General features: G+C 40.1%; 1 non-coding gene across 1 annotated transcript; it reads right to left on the reverse strand.

Annotated features, from left to right (window-relative positions):
* Positions 1–7793: 7793 nt before the first annotated feature.
* On the reverse strand, positions 7794–7901 carry LOC112768736 (small nucleolar RNA R71). The gene has a single exon (XR_003186131.1). It is a non-coding gene; the product is annotated as a small nucleolar RNA R71 (small nucleolar RNA).
* Positions 7902–18100: the final 10199 nt, after the last annotated feature.

Genomic DNA, 18100 nt, shown 5'->3' on the forward strand with positions numbered 1-18100 from the left:
AGCTCCTTCTACTACTACTGCCACCACATAGACTCGCCGTAGTCACCGTGTCATGCTTTTCTCGTTGTTCCCTCACCCTCCATTCTTAGGGTAAGCTTTTGTTGTCATGTTTTTTTTTTCATTTTTTATTTTTTGTCATAACCCTAATCTCCCATCGCCCTCCACCTCTTTTCTATGGTAGTGGCTTTGTAGCATCTGAAATCCGCAGCCACTACCTCTTCCACAACTAGGTTAGTTTAATTTGTACATTAGGTTAATATATTAGTTTAGGTTAGATTAATTTTGTTAGGTTATGTTAATTTCTGATATAGGTTATTAATATATTAATTTTATTATATTAGGATAGTTTTTGATAGGGTTTATGGTTTAAATTAGTGTTTAGTTCGGGTTTATTTAGGATTTAGAGTAATTTAGAGAAATTAGTATTTAGTTTAATTTGTTATTTGTTAGTTTAATTAAATTAGTATAGAGTAATTAGAGTTTAATTTTTTTTATCAAGGTTTGATATAGGATATTAATATATTAATTGTGTTGGATTAGGCTAATTTTTGATAGGGTTTATGGTTTAAATTAGTTTAGAGTAAATAGGGTTGATCTATAGTTTATTGTTGAAATAATTTAAAGTGGTTAATGTTTTAGTTAGGGTTTAGAATAATTTAGAATAATTAGAGTAATTAGTGTTTAGTTAGGTTTTTTTTACAATGTAATTAAATTTGTTTATTAATTTTTAAGTTTTGCTAACGTCATTTCTGTTTTAGGATATTTTATTTTGTTTGTTAACTTTATCATGGGTTATTCATGCTGCTTATGTATGTGGATTGTTCGTGTAGTACTGAAGTTGATTTTCTTTCTCTAGACATATTAAATTGTTTAAGTTTTATGCCGAACTTACTTTTTCCTAGGATCGAGTTTTAAAACAGAAGTGGGAGAATGTTGCCTAGTAGTGGCGCTGGTGCACGGAATTGTGATCATACTTTTCACAACTCCGGTACAACTAACCAGCAAGTGCACTGGGTCGTCCAAGTAATAAAACCTTACGTGAGTAAGGGTCGATCCCATAGAGATTGTCGGCTTGAAGCAAGCTATGGTCATCTTGTAAATCTTAGTAAGGTGGATTTAAATGGTTATGAGATTTTGATAATTAAAATATAAATAAAACATAAAATAAAATAAGATACTTATGTAATTCATTGGTGGAAATTTCAGATAAGCGTTTAGAGATGCTTTGTTGCTTCTGAACCTCTGCTTTCCTATTGCCTTCTTCCAATCATGCGTACTCCCTTCCATGGCAAGCTGTATGATCCTCTCGGATGAAAAATACCAGGTACGGCCTCTGCACGGCTAATCAACTGTCGGATTTCTCGTCTTGGATGAAAAATACCAGGTACAGCTACCGAACGGCTAATAATCTGTCGGTTCTCACTAGCGTCGGAGTAGGATCTCTATATCCTTTTGCACACTATCACTGCGCCCAATATTCGCAAGTTTGAAGCTCGTCACAGTCATCCCTTCCCAGATCCTACTCGGAATACCACAGTCAAGGTTTATCTCGGGAATGCTGCCAATTAGTTCTAGCCTATACCACGAAGATCCTAATCTCACGGACTCGGTCTGTGTATTAGAGACCCAAGAGAATATACTCCGGCTGTCGTCCAATGACTACGTTGAACATCATGTAGACCGCTTGTGGTTGTCAGGCATGCGGATCTTAGCTAAGCGAGTAACGAAGATAGTGGGTGATTGTCACGGGTCACTCCTTCATTCTGACTTAACTGAATTAAGTACGAGAGTATATCTTGGAGAAGAAGTAGGCATGAATTGAAAGAGAAACAATAGTACTTGCATTAATTCATGAAGAACAGCAGAGCTCCGCACCTTAATCTATGAGGTGTAGAAACTCCACCATAGAAAATATATAAGAGAAAAAGGTCTAGGCATGGCCGAATGGCCAGCCTCCAAAAAGTGACCTATGGCATAAACTCCAAAGGTTCCAAAACTACGAATACAATAGTAAAAGTGCTATTTATACTAAACTAGTTACTAGGGATTACAGAAAATAAGTAACTAAGTGCAGATAGTGCAGAAATCCACTTTCGGGGCCTATTTGGTGTGTGCTTGGGCTGAGCATTGAGCTTTACACGTGCATAGGCCATTTCTAGAGTTAAACGCCAGCTTGGATGCCAGTTTGGGCGTTTAACTCCAGTTCTGGTGCCAGTTCTGGCGTTTTACGCCAGAAAAGGGTCTCTGACTGGCATTTAGATGCCAGTTTGGGCCATCAAATCTCAGACAAAGTATGGACTATTATACATTTCTGGAAAGCCCAAGATGTCTACTTTCCAACGCAATTAAGAGTGTGCCAATTGGGATTCTGTTGCTCCAGAAAATCTACTTCCAGTGCAGGAGGGTCAGAATCCAACAGTATCTGCAGTCCTTTCTCAGCCTCAATCAGATTTTTGCTCAGGTCCCTCAATTTCAGCCAAAAAATACATGAAATTACAGAAAAATACAAAAACTCATAGTAAAGTCCAGAAATTTGATTTTTGCATAAAAACTAATAAAAATATAATAAAAAGTAACTAAAACATACTAAAAACTATGTAAAAACAATGCCAAAAAGGGTATAAATTATCCGCTCATCACAACACCAAACTTAAATTGTTGCTTGTCCCCAAGCAACTAAAAACAAAATAGGATAAAAAGAAGAGAAAATACAATAAGTTCCAAAATTATCAATGAAGATTAGTTTTAATTAGATGAGCGGGACTAGTAGCTTTTTGCTTCTGAACAGTTTTGACATCTCACTTTATCCTTTAAAGTTCAGAATGATTGGCATCCATAGGAACTCAGAATTCAGATAGTGTTATTGATTTTCCTAGTTCAGTATGTTGATTCTTGAACATAGCTACTTTATGAGTCTTGGCCGTGACCCTAAGCATTTTGTTTTCCAGTATTACCACCGGATACATAAATGCCACAGACACATAACTGGGTGAACCTTTTCAGATTGTGACTCAGCTTTGCTAGAGTCCCCAGTTAGAGGTGCCCAGAGCTCTTAAGCACACTCTTTTTGCTTTGGACCACAACTTTAACCGCGCAGTCTCAAGCTTTTCACTTGACACATTCACGCCCCAAGCACATGGTTAGGGACAACTTGATTTAGCCGCTTAGGCCAGGATTTTATTCCTTTGGGCCCTCCTATCCATTAATGCTCAAAGCCTTGGATCCTTTTTACCCTTGCCTTTTGGTTTCAAGGGTTACTAGCTTTTTCTGCTTGCTTTTTCTTTTTCTTTCTTTTTTCTTTATTTTTTGCCATTTTTTTCGCAAGCTTTGTGTTTCACTGCTTTTTCTTGCTTCAAGAATCAATTTTATGATTTTTCAGATTATCAATAACATTTCTCTTTTTTCATTATTCTTTCAAGAGCCAACAATTTTAACATTCATAAACTTCACTATAAAAAATATGCATTGTTCAAGCATTCATTCAAACAACAAAAAGTATTGCCACCACATCAAAATAATTAAACTATTTTCAAGATAGAATTCGAAACTCATGTACTTCTTTTTCTTTTTCAGAAAACATTTTTCATTTAAGAAAGGTGAAGGATTTATAGGACATTCATAGCTTTAAGATATAGACACTTAACACTAATGATCATGTAATAAAGACAAAACATAGACAAAACATAAAGCATAGAAACCGAAAAATAGAAAAATTAGAACAAGAAAATTAAAGAACGGGTCCACCTTAGTGACGGCGGCTAGTTCTTCCTCTTGAAGATCCTATGGAGTGCTTGAGCTCCTCAATGTCTCTTTCTTGCCTTTGTTGCTCCTCTCTCATGGCCTTTTGGTCCTCTATGATTTCATGGAGGATGATGGAGTGCTCTTGGTATTCCACTCTTAGTTGTTCCATGTTGGAACTCAAATCTCCTAAAGAGGTGTTGAGTTTCTCCCAATAGTCGTGTGGAGGGAAATGCATCCCTTGCGGCATCTCAGGGATTTCTTGATGAGGGACTTCCTCATGCTCTTGTTGAGGTCCATGAGTGGGCTCTCTTGTTTGCTCCATCCTCTTTTTAGTGATGGGCTTGTCCTCTTCAATGAGGATGTCTTCCTCTATAACAATTCCAACTGAATTGCATAGGTTACATATGAGATGAGGGAAGGCTAACCTTGCCAAAGTGGAGGGCTTGTCCGCCACGTTGTATAGTTCTAGAGGTATGATCTCATGAACTTCTACTTTCTCTCCATTCATGATACTATGGATCATGATAGCCCAGTCTATTGTAACTTCAAACCGGTTGCTAGTAGGAATGATAGAGCGTTGGATGAACTCTAACCATCCTCTAGCCACAGGCTTGAGGTCAAGCCTTCTCAGTTGAATCGGCTTGCCTTTGGAGTCTCTCTTCCATTGAGCTCCTTCCATACAGATGTCCATGAGGACTTGGTCCAACCTTTGATCAAATTTGACCCTTCTAGTGAAAGGGTAAGGATCTCCTTGCATCATTGGCAAGTTGAATGCCAACCTCACGGTTTCCGGACTAAAATATAAGTATTTCCCCCGAACCATTGTGAGCCAATTCTTTGGGTTTGGGTTCACACTTTGATCATGGTTCTTAGTGATCCATGCATTAGCATAGAACTCTTGAACCATTAAGATTCTGACTTGTTGGATGGGGTTGGTGAGAGCTTCCCAACCTCTTCTCCGAACCTCACGTCGGATCTCCAGATATTCACTCTTTTTGAGCATGAAGGGGACTTCGAGAATCACCCTTTTCTTGGCACAACTTCATAGAAGTGGTCTTGATGAACTTTTAAGATGAATCTCTCCATCTCCCATGACTCAGAGGTGAAAGCAATTGCCTTCCCTTTCCTCTTTCTAGAGGTTTCTCCGGCCTTAGGTGCCATTAATGGTTATGGAAAAACAAAAAAGCAGAGCTTTTTCTCACACCAAACTTAAAAGGTTTGCTCGTCCTCGAGCAAAAGAAGAAAGAAAATAGCAGAAGAAGAAGAAATGGAGGAGATAGAGGGGTGTTTTGAATTCGGCCAGGGGGTTTAAGTGTTTATGATGTGTGAAATTGAAGGTGGTAAGGAGGGGTATTTATAGGGGAAAAGAGAGAGGGAATTCGTGTAAGAGGGGGTTGGGTTTGGGAGGGAAATGTTTTGAATTTGAATGGTGAGGTAGGTGGGGTTTTATGATGGGTTTTTGGGGAGTAGGGGATGGATGTGAGTGGTGAAGAGATTGTGGAGAAGAGGGTAGGATTTGATAGGTGAATGGTGTTTGGGGAAGAGGTATTGATATGATTGGTCAAGGGTATTTGGGGAAGAGTGTTATGGAGAGGTGTGAAGAGGAGAGAGAGTGAGTTGGGATAGGTGGGGATCCTGTGGGGTCCACAGATCCTGAGGTGCCAAGGAATTCTGGTCTCTGCACCATTCTGGCGTTTAAACACCCTCTGTGTGCCATTTCTGGCGTTTAATGCCAACTCTGCTACCTTTTCTGGTGTTAAACGCCAGGCTGATGCCCATTTCTGGCATTTAACGCCAACCAGACACTCTTTTCTGGCGTTAAACGCCAATCTGTCTACCATTTCTGGCATTTAGCGCCCAGAATGCTGTCAGACTGGGTGTTAAACGCCCATTCTACTATGCTTACTGGCGTTTAAACGCCAGTAAGCCTGTCCTCCAGGGTGTGCTTGATAAACCACTATTCTATGGTTTATATTGTGTTTAATTGTGTGATTTTATCATGATCTTTACCCACTTATTCGTTAAATAACCATGCATTTATAATTCCTTCCTAAAGTTATTGCATGATTGAAAACTTGCTTCCTAGAGACTTTTAATTATATATTTTATTTCTCCTTTATTCCATTCGATGCCGTGATCTGTGTGTTAAGTGTTTCAGGCTTTATAGGGCATGAATGAGTTGGAGATTGGAAAGGAAGCTTGCAAAAATGGAAGGAACACAAGAAATTGAGGAGATGACCAGCGAGAAGCGACACGGCCGCATGGATCACGCGACCGCGTGAAAGAAATGAAATCGCAGCGACGCGGCCGCATGGATGATGCGACCGCGTGGAAAAGTAGAAAGTCGAATGACGCGGCCGCATGGATGACGCGACCGCGTGACATGCGCGATCTGCATAATCTGCAGAATCGCTGGGGGCGATTTCGGGCCTTATTTTGACCCGGTTTTCGGCCCAGAAAAGCATACTAGAGCCAGAGAACATGCAGAAACCAACAACAACATTCATTCCGCATAGTTTAGTTTTTAGATCTAGTTTTCCTCTCCTCTAGGTTTTCTCTCTACACATTCATGGTTTTTAGGATTCGTTATTTTTCATTGTTTTTGCATTGGGATATTGAGAAGAGTTATTGCCTCATCAAGACTTCGACATTCTAGTTCGTTCTCTTTACTTGTCTCTTACTCTTCCATGTTCCTTAATTTACTCAAGTTTACTATTGGATTATTTTAGCATTTATTAATACAAGAATCAATTTTATTTTTAATTAATCCTTTGATCATTATTTATCATGTCTTTCTTTAATTTCCTTTCTTATGTTATGAATTCTTCGTTTACAATGAGCGAGTAGTTCCCTAACTTGATGGGGAGTTGATTGAAAGAAATCCTTGAGTTGGGATGCTCAAGAGAAAGATTGTAATTGGGTTTATTGTTGGATTGCTCTCTAGTCACTAACACCAATCCTCCCAAGAGCGGATTGGGACTTGTGGATAGAATAGCATTCCAACTTGTTTAACTTTCCCTTACTTAGTAAGGGACAACTAAATAGAATAACCCCCAATTCTCAATTAATCTTGAGAGCACTGCAACAAGAATAGGACTTCCAGCTAATCAACTCCCAGTCAAGGCTTTTATTTAGATTTATATAAATTCTCTAATTTAATTTTCTGCCATTCAACTCAAACCTTTTTGAAAACATTCGATTAATAAAATAGCACACTTTTCTGCAACTCGTTGGGAGACGACCTGGGATTCATACTCCCAGTATTTTAATTTTAATTTTTGTGACACCCTTCTAAATTGATAAGCGGATTTCTGGTTGGTTGAGAACTATACTTGCAATGCATATTTTATAATCATTCTTAACTCGCCAATTTCTGCTCGCATCAATTGTTGGCGCCGTTGCCGGAGAGTTGCAATAGAGTGCTAAAGTTATTAATTAGAAATTATTTATTTGCATTTTATTTTATTTTGCTACTATGAGCTGCTTGTTTCTTTCGTTAGATGACACGTTCGCTTCCTGATCCAAGCTTGCTAGTATTCGATCCTGAGATTGAAAGAACTATTTCAGGAATAAGGCAAGCTCGGCGTCGGTTAGTCCTCTCTGAGGGCGGATCTAAAACGTCACTTGAAAAAGAAACCAGCCCCCGTTCTACTGATTTGGTTGTTTCACGCGCAGGTAACATGGCAGCAGCCAGAAGAGTTACTATCCAGGAGGCTGGAGCCCCTGATTTTACAATGCAACCATTTCGAGCGCATCACCCAACGGTAGCTACGGACTTTGAAATAAAGACCGCACTGCTCAATTTGATGCCCAAGTTTCATGGCTTACCTGCTCAAGAGCCTATCAAGCACCTGAGAGATTTTCAGGCAGCCTGTTCTACTGTTAAGCGTGATGGTGCAGATGAAACTTTAATTTTGCTGAAAGCTTTCCCGTTTTCTCTTGAGGGGAAGGCAAGAGAGTGGTACTATACTCAACCAGCAGCAATTGTATCCAATTGGGATACACTGAGAAGAGAATTCTTGGAAAAGTTCTTTCCAGCTGAAGTTACTGATAAACTAAGGAAAGATATTTCCATGATTGTTCAGGATAATTCTGAAACTCTTTATGAGTACTGGGAGCGCTTCAATAATCTTCTGGAAGCATGCCCCCACCATATGATTGACAAGATAGTGTTACTCGGTTATGTCACACAGGGCATGAGGCCCCAAGATAAGACCACATTGGAAAGTGTTAGCAATGGGTTTATGAAAAAGTACAAGACCACTGATGAAGCATGGCAATTAATCAGTGACTTAGCTGAATCTACTAGGAATCACAGGCAGAAACAAGGCCGTTCAAAAGCCGTGGCAGAAGTATCCTCTAGCAGAGAGACTACTGCTTTAACTCAGAGTATCTGTGAAATGACCAACTTGCTGAAGTAGTTGCAATTAAATCAACAACAAGTTCAGCAAGCTCAACCTTCTCCAGCACAGCAAAACCAACAGTTAGTCCCACAGAGAGTTTGCAAAATCTACACTGATTATAGCCACTATACTGATGAATGTCCGCAGCTCCAGCAGGAAGACAACATCGTGGCAGCCACACATAACTTCTATGACCGCTCCAACCAAGGGTACAATCAAGGTGGCAATTACAACCACGGATGGCAAGACAATTCTAACCAGAATTGGAGGGACAACAACAACAACAGAGGAGACAGAGATAATCAGGGAAATCAGAGGTGGAATAACAACAACAACAGGCAGCAGAATCAGAATCAGCCTTACAGAGCACCTCACCTAAGGCAATCCCAAGGACCACAGAATACCCAACAGCAGACCTCTCAAGTTACCTATCCTTCTTTATCTGCCAATGATGACTTACTACAATCTATTGATCGGAGACAACAGACCATGGAAAACAACATCAATGCCACTCTGAATGGTCTGACCGCTACTTTGCAGGCTCTTGTCTCCCAGATAGGATCAATGAATAACTTCAATAATCAACCTTTGAGCTCCAGTGGAATTCTCTCTCAACCATTACCCAATCCCAAGGGTGGTATTAATGCCATCAACCTGAGGTCTGGAACCACACTGCAGGAGAGGAATTAGGAGGAGACAAGCCCACCAGAACACGCCTCAGCTGAAGAGGTAGTGGAAATAGAAGATGTTGAAGAGGAAGAGGACATACAGGATGTGGCTGAAGAAGAAGAAGTGCAACCACAGGAGGAAGCACTAAAAGGCGCAGACACTGCAGAAAACGCCACTCCCATTCCATTTCCACAACTTGCAAGGAAGCCCAGGAAGCAGCTGGAACCTGATCCCAAAATGGTAGAGATATTCAAAAAGGTCGAAGTAACTATTTCCCTTTTTTATGTTATTCAACAGGTACCTAAATATGCAAAGTTTCTAAAAGATTTATGTATACATAAAGACAAAATTAATGAATTAGAAACTATTCCTTTAGGAAGTTCCATATCTGCTTTAATGGGAGGTTTACCTGAAAAGTGTAGTGACCCAGGTTCTTGTATAGTTAATTGTACTATTGGTGGTGTGATAATTTCTAACTGCATGTATGATTTAGGAGCATGTGTGAGTATAATGCCTTTGTCTATATATGATGTTTTGAGGCTCCTTCCCTTAAAAAGGTCAGCAGCTCATTTTGTGTTAGCAGATAAAAGCATTATCACAGTGGCTGGAGTTGCTGAAGACGTATTAGTGGGCATTAAAGGGCTCACATTTTCCATTGATTTTTATATCCTGGAAATGCCCCAAAATGACTCAAACAAGCCATCATCAATCCTACTCGGAAGACCATTCCTGAAGACCTCAAAGTTTAAATTAGATGCTTTTTCAGGAACATACTCTTTTGAAATAGATGGCCGAGTAGTGATCTTCAATCTGAATGGAGTTATGAAGCATCCTCCAGAGGATCACTCTATCCTCAAGTGTGACATTATAGATGAAACCGTGGCTGAATTCTACCAGGAGAAATTTGAAGAGAAGCACACAGGACAAGGTCTAAGTGTGCGGACATTTTCAGAGGACAATGACAGTGCCTTACCACTGTTACCAGCTCCAGACAACCCAGAGCCTGAACATGATCAGAAGTTAGAATTAAAACCCCTTCCTCTACACCTCAAATATGCTTACCTTGAAGACGGGCAGAAGTTTCCGGTTATCATTGCAAGGGAACTCACTTCTCAATAAGAAGAGCAGCTACTTGGTGTGCTGAGGAGGCACAAGAAGGCAATTGGTTGGAGTTTGGCAAACATAGTAGGCATCAGCCCTCAAGTCTGTGAGCATAGAATATTTTTAGAAGAAGGAGCAAGACCTGTCCGTCAATCCCAGAGAAGACTGAACCCCACTATCCTAGAGGTTCTCAAAAAGGAAGTGACCAGACTACTAGAGGCAGACATCATCTATCCCATCTCAGACAGTGAATGGGTAAGCCTAGTACAAGTGGTGCCGAAGAAGTCTGGAGTCACTGCAGTGAAGAATGAGCATGGAGAGCTCCTGACAACCAGAGTTCAGAACGCCTGGAGGGTTTGCATTGACTACAGATGCCTCAACCAAGCAACCCGTAAGGATCACTATCCTCTTCCATTCATTGATCAAATGCTGGATCGCTTGTCAGGTAAATCGCATTATTGTTTTCTAGATGGTTACACAGGTTATTTCCAGATTCATATAGCTCCTGAGAATCAGGAAAAGACCACTTTTACATGTCCTTTTGGGACTTATGCTTACAAGAGAATGCCCTTTGGCTTGTGCAATGCACCAGCTACTTTCCAGAGGTGCATGATGAGTCTTTTCTCTGATCTTATTGAGGACTGTATGGAGGTTTTTATGGATGATTTTAGTGTTTATGGCGATTCCTTTAGCCTTTGCTTAGATGAATTATCTAGAGTATTAGATAGGTGTGTTAGTACAAACCTGGTATTAAATTTTGAAAAATGTCACTTTATAGTTAAACAAGGGATTGTACTAGGACATGTTGTGTCTAACACTGGCATTTTTGTAGATCCAGCAAATGTGGATGTTATTTCTAGTTTACTTTACCCCTCTTCTGTGAGAGAGGTCCGTTCTTTCCTTGGCCATGCAGGTTTTTACAGGAGGTTCATTAAGGACTTCAGTAAGGTAGCACTTCCCTTATCCAGATTACTGCAAAAAGATATTGAGTTCGAGTTCAGTGAAAATTGCAAACAAGCGTTTGATAAGCTGAAGACTGCACTAACTCAAGCCCCAATTGTAAGAGGACCAGACTAGAGCCAACCATTTGAAATAATGTGTGATGCTTCCAACCATGCAGTAGGAGTAGCATTGGCTCAGCGTGAAGGTAAGGATCCTTTTGTTATTGCTTACGCGTCTAAAACTCTAGATGCCACTCAATCTAATTACACTACTACTGAGAAAGAGCTTCTTGCTATTATTTTTGTTTTGGATAAATTCCGAGCCTATTTACTTGGTATGAAGGTAGTATGTATTCAGACCACGCAGCTCTAAAGTATTTATTATCTATAAAGGAGTCCAAACCAAGGCTTATACGTTGGATACTGCTATTACAAGAATTTGATTTGGAAATTAAGGACAAGAGTGGTAACCAGAATTTAGTAGCAGACCACTTGAGTCGCCTTGAACATATTACAGATGACTCCACTCCTATAGCTGATAATTTCCCATTTGATAACCTGCAAGCAGTATCTGAGATAGTCCCTTGGTATGCACCTGTAACTAATTATCTAGTTAGCCGCACCTTCCCTCCGAACTTTTCTAAGCATCAAAGAGACAAGCTGAAAAGCGAGTCTAAATATTATATATGGGATGACCCATATTTGTGGAGATGTGGCGCTGACCAGGTAATTAGACGGTGTGTGCCTCAATCAGAATTCCAGTCCATCTTAGAGGCCTGTCACTCATCTGAGAGTGGAGGACATTTTGGCCCTCAAAGAACTGCTAGGAAAATCTTAGACTGTGGATTCTGGTGGCCTACTCTTTTTAGGGACGCTGCTGAATTTTGTAGATCTTGTTTTCCATGCCAGAATTTTGGTAATATATCCAGGAGGGATGAGATGCCTCAACAGATTATGCTTTTCTGTGAACTTTTTGATGTTTGGGGAATTGACTTCATGGGTCCATTTCCAAATTCTAATCGTTATTTCTATATATTGTTAGCTATGGATTATGTTTTCAAATGGGTAGAAGCAATTCCTACCCGCAATGATGATGCTAACACTGTTGTTTCCTTTGTGAGAAACCATATTATTTGTCGCTTTGGATCACCACGAGCAATCGTGAGCGATCAAGGCACCCATTTTTGTAACAGGAGACTAACAGGACTAATGAAGAAGCATGGGATAATTCATAAAGTTGCAACAGCCTACCATCCTCAGACTAATGGGCAAGCCGAGGTGTCAAATAGAGAGATAAAGCGTATCTTGCAGAAGATAGTCAAACCTCATAGAAGAGACTGGAGCACCAGGCTACAAGATGCACTCTGGGCATATAGAACAGCATACAAAACACCCATTGGGATGAGTCCTTTCCGCTTAGTTTATGGAAAAGCTTGTCATCTCCCTGTTGAAATAGAGCACAAAGCCTTTTGGGCAGTAAAGGAATGCAACATGGGAATTGAGAGAGCCGGAGCTTAAAGGAAGTTGCAACTGCAAGAACTGGAAAGCTTTCTCCTAGAAGCTTATGAGAACTCAAGACTATACAAGGAGAAGATGAAGGCTGTACATGATCAGCACATCAAGAGGAAAGAGTTCCAACCTGGGGACTTAGTCCTCCTTTACAAGTCTCGACTAAGGCTCATGCCAGGCAAGTTGAGATCAAGATGGGAAGGTCCATACAGAGTAGAGAAGGCCGAACCGTACGGAGTCTATCACCTAAGTCATCCTTCAAGCTCTAAACCTATCAAAGTTAATGGACATCGTTTAAAGCTGTACCATGGTGAGAAGCTGAAGAAGAACAAGGAGCTCAAGATCTTCCTCATGGAAGATCCCCACATAGCCGAAGACTGAGCTAGTGGAGCGTCCAACTTACGGACGTTAAAGCAAAGTGCTAGGTGGGAGACAATCCACCATGGTATGATCGTTCTTTTCCTTATTTTTAATTTTCTTATTCAATAACTCTTCTCTTCATTAGTACATTTCGTGCATCTGCATTCACAGATTTAAAAAAAAAAATCACGCGACGCGACCACCTCATTGACACGTCCGCGTCGCAGGGAGCTGGGAGACAATAATAATATGAATAGAGAGTTACGCAGGAGCAGGGCTGGAGGCGTGCCAATGGCATAAATCACCCCACGTGATCGCATCGCTGACGCGACCGCGTCATATGGGAATAATGGCCTCCCACGCGACCGCGTGACCTGGATTTCGACGTAACAAGGGTGCACAGCCGAAAGTTGTGATAGAGTGGTGCTGGACTGGTGCTGGACGTGCAGTCCCTCTCACGCGATCGCGTGCCCCACGCGACTGCGTCGTATCCCAATAATTGACCATTCACGCGATCGCATGCCCCATGCGATCGCGTCACCCAAAATTTGGCACTATTATGATTTTGAACAGAGAGTTGTGCGAGTGCGAGGCTACCCTCGTGCCATTAGCCTAAAACGGGTCACGCGACTGCGTGACCGACATGATCGCGTCATTGAGTTTAAGCGCAAGACGCGCGACCGCGTGCCCCACGCGACTGCGTCGCTTGCGCCGCACAGTTTTCCTGATTTGCCAAATTATCATATCTTTTTCTCCCCAAATCCTATTTTCTCTTATCCCTCCTTATTTCTTCTCCCTCCCTTCTTCCCTTCTTCATTCTTTCTCACTTTTTACTCTCTCTCACCCCCATTAACAAGGTTCTTCTTGTTCTCCTTCCCTCCTTACTTTTCTATTATTCTTCTTATTTTTATATGTTATCTTCCTTTCTTTTCTTTTTACCTTCATTGTTCATATTTTCTTTTTCTTTCTTTCTCCTTTTTACTTGGTGTTATCAATTTATGTGAGTCATTATTTATTTTTATATGCTTGTGGATTGTTGTAAATTTGTTTGACAATTATATATTGCTTTTTAAGGGATTACTTGCATGTTCAAATTCTTATTTTCAAGAGCTTTTTCTACATGCATGCTATGTGTTTGTGAAAAAGCCCATATGGCATTATGAACTTCTTTACATTTTCTACTCTCATATTCAATACTTGCTTTTCACAAATTCTCTTTGCTATTTTATTCATTGAATTTAATTGTCAATACAAACGTGATGGTTTGTTACGAGTGATGCTTGATCTATGCTACTCATGCCCTTTGCCGTCATGCCAATAAACACCTTGCATTCACTTGTCATCATATGCACTAGCTATTTTCCATTAATGAGTTTTCACATGTACTCATGAGCGTGTGTTAACATCTTTTACTTTTTAATGTGCATTTATAACTATCCTTTTCCGTTCTCTTCCTTGCTCTATCCCTTTGAATTTAATTTACTTTCTCTTCCCTTTTTCAGGATGGCCACCAAGAAAGGAAAAGAGAAAGCTACTCCTAAACAACCAGCAAGAGGAGGTACAAAGAGAGCATTAGTGGCAGAACCCTCTTCAACTGCGGTAAAGCCCTCAAAAAAGAAAATTAAGAGGATTATAAAGGTTGATGATAAAGAAAGAGCCTTCCCAGCAAAGGACACTGCGCGATTCCCCAATCGCTACTGTGAGCAGATGTTCCCCATCCTGGCTGAAAGGAGTTACAACAACGAATACCTTCTTCTCCTCCCGCCCAATATTGCTACCTTTGTTGAGCCGCAAATTACCCGAAGGCAATGGGGTTTCCTACAGAGACAGCCAAGGCAGGTCAATCTTTCTTGGGTAGTCGAGTTCTACTCCAACTTCCACCTGCCGACCCTGCAGTCTGTCTACGTCCGTCAGAAGCAAGTCCCCATTACAGAAGAGGCCATTCAAAAAGTTCTAAGTCTTCCCCCTATTCCAGAAGGATTGGATGCCTTTCAAGAAGCCGCACTCAAGCGCCAGCTGTACCAATTTGACTGGGACGCCGTTCTCAGAGTTTTCGCACTACCTGGCAGCAGATGGATCTACGGATACCATCGTACCGCCCTAAGGGAATTTCGGCTTCAGCACTCACCTTGGAGGCTCACGTATGGGCACATATTATGTCCCATTACGTCTTTCTGAGCACTCACGAGTCCTCCTTCACTGCGGACATGGCCGTTCTACTATGGTGCATCCTTACGGACTAACCTCTGAATCTACCAAGACATATCCGGAATGCCATGGGACACGTACATATCATGGGCAACTTACCTTTCCAGCCCTGGTCTCAGATCTTGTCTCAGCAGCCGGAGTCTCCTACAGAGTTGGGGACACCAAAGCCATGCTTCCACGGGATGATCAGTTTGTCCCCAACGGAAAGTACCTTAGACTTCCAGCAGCCACTACCAGCCAGCCTACTGAACCAGTTGAAGATATTCCTTCTTCAACACCACAAGCACCTACAACAGCCCAACTGCTCCAGCAGATACTTGAAAAGTTGGATCGGCATGAACAGAAAGCTAAGATGAGAGAGCGCCGTAACAAGCGCCGATTCACATACCTCAAGGAGCTGATTATGGGAAAATTCAAGGACTCAGACACTCCGGACTCCACTTCCTTTACCAGCACAAGGAGCCATGATGGTCCCGACTGTGGAGATACTGCTACCAGCCCACCTTTGTTCTTGACAGATGGCACCGAGGACGGTGCAAAGCCTTAAGTGTGGGGAGGTCGGTCAGTACCTGACTTTCGGAGGTAATTTCTCTTCTCTAGCACCAATAAATTAGGATATTTAGTTAGATTTTTCTTTTATAGAATAGGATAAATTGCATAGTAATAGATTAGTTGCATGCATGTTCTGCTTGATTCAAAAGACAATAAGTTTCTTCTAAGACCCTATCTTTGGAACAAAATTTCACTAATTTTAATTAAAACTTTTATGTTAAATTTGCTTGAAGTTGTATTTGGAACATGATTTTTGAGCTAAAGAACACACAACCTGTGAGATTTGAGCCTTTATGAATGGTTACATTATTTAACCATAATTATTTTATTCTTGTGTGTTTACTTCTCTATGATTGTAATCTATATTTTGTTTCATCTTATATGTCCAATGTTTATTATATTTATATGTTTGCATATGATTGAGGCCATTATTTGTTTATCTCACTTATCCAAATAAAGCCTACCCTTTCAATTACCTTTGTTAGCCACTTTGAGCCTTTAAATTCCATTTGTTCTATATTTTACCACATTACTAGCCTTAAGCGGAAAAACAATTATATATCCCAAATTGAATCTTTGGTTAGCTTAAGATAGAATTGTGTGTGTTATTTAAGTATAGGAAATTGTGGGAACAAAGGATAATAAGGGAATGAGTCATGATAATATTATGGGAATTTAGATACCTACTCATGTGAAACTATAAGAATTAAAACTCTATGTGCATTGATAAGCTATGTTATTTTTATGTTTCTATGTTTATGAAAAAAAAATCCAAAAAATTCCACAAATAAATAAGGGGACAAAATTATCCCAATGCTAAGTCAAGCATTCAAAGATCAATGCATGTATGATAAAATCAAAATAAAAGGTTGAAACATGAGTATGGAATGTGAAAGGAAATTTCTGGGTAGCTAGGTATGAATTCTAAAGTTATATAGAATATATATATAGAGGTTATGTTAAAGCTTGGGTTAATTAAAGATTCAATTTATAAGCTTACTTAGCCATATATATATCCTTACCCTCACCTTGGCCCCATTACAACCTTGAAAAGACCTCATGATGTTTGCATTGGTATATTAAATGTTGTTGATTAGTTAAGAGAAGAACAAAAATTAGAGAGCATGATTAGAGAAGGATAGAGCGATGACCCTATACACTAGAGAGACTAGAGTGTACATACATCATCAGTGAGGGTTCCATGCTTGAATTTCTATGTTCTATGCTTTCATGAGCTATCTTCTTGCATTTTTATCTGCTCTTGCTTTATAAGAATTGGGTTAGTGGAATTTGATTTGTAATTGTTTTGAAGAGCTTACTTACTTTTGATCAAGTGGACAAAAATCATATAGTTGCATTCATATATATAGGTTGCATTGCATTTCATAGGTTTTACATGTTCTTACTCATTCATTTTATCTCCTTCAACTAAGCATGAGGACATGCTAATGTTTAAGTGTGGGGAGGTTGATAAACCACTATTCTATAGTTTATATTGTGTTTAATTGTGTGGTTTTATCATGATCTTTGCCCACTTATTCGTTAAATAAGCATGCATTTATAATTCCTTCCTAAAGTTATTGCATGATTGAAAACTTGCTTCCTAGAGACTTTTAATTATATATTTTATTTCTCCTTTATTCCATTCGATGCCGTGATCTATGTGTTAAGTGTTTCAGGCTTTATAGGACATGAATGAGTTGGAGATTGGAAAGGAAGCTTGCAAAAATGGAAGGAACACAAGAAATTGAGAAGATGACCAGCGAGAAGCGACGCGGCCGCATGGATCACGCGACCGCGCGAAAGAAAGGAAATCGCAGCGACGAGGCCGCAGGGATGATGCGACCACGTGGAAAAGCAGAAAGCCGAATGACGCGGCCGCATGGATGACGCGACCGCGTGACATGCGCGATCTGCATAATCTGCAGAATCACTGGGGGCGATTTCGGGCCTTATTTTGACCCGGTTTTCGGCCCAAAAAAGCAGAATAGAGCCAGAGAACATGCAGAAACCAACAACAACATTCATTCCGCATAGTTTAGTTTTTAGATATAGTTTTCCTCTCCTCTAGGTTTTCTCTCTACACATTCATGGTTTTTAGGATTCGTTATTTTTCGTTGTTTTTGCATTGGGATATTGAGAAGAGTTATTGCCTCATCAAGACTTCGACATTCTAGTTCGTTCTCTTTACTTGTCTCTTACTCTTCCATGTTCCTTAATTTACTCAATTTTACTATTGGATTATTTTAGCATTTATTAATACAAGAATCACTTTTATTTTTAATTAATCCTTTGATAATTATTTATCATGTCTTTCTTTAATTCCCTTTCTTATGTTATGAATTCTTCATTTACAATGAGCGAGAAGTTCCCTAACTTGATGTGGAGTTGATTGAAAGAAATTCTTGAGTTGGGAAGCTCAAGAGAAAGATTGTAATTGGATTTATTGTTGGATTGCTCTCTAGTCACTAACACGAATCCTCCCAAGAGTGGATTGGGACTTGTGGATAGAATAGCATTCCAACTTGTTTAACTTTCCCTTACTTAGTAAGGGACAACTAAACAGAATAACCCCCAATTATCAATTAATCTTGAGAGCACTGCAATAAGAATAGG

This window comes from Arachis hypogaea, chromosome 17 (assembly GCF_003086295.3).
Source record: "Arachis hypogaea cultivar Tifrunner chromosome 17, arahy.Tifrunner.gnm2.J5K5, whole genome shotgun sequence".
Lineage (NCBI taxonomy): Eukaryota > Viridiplantae > Streptophyta > Magnoliopsida > Fabales > Fabaceae > Arachis > Arachis hypogaea.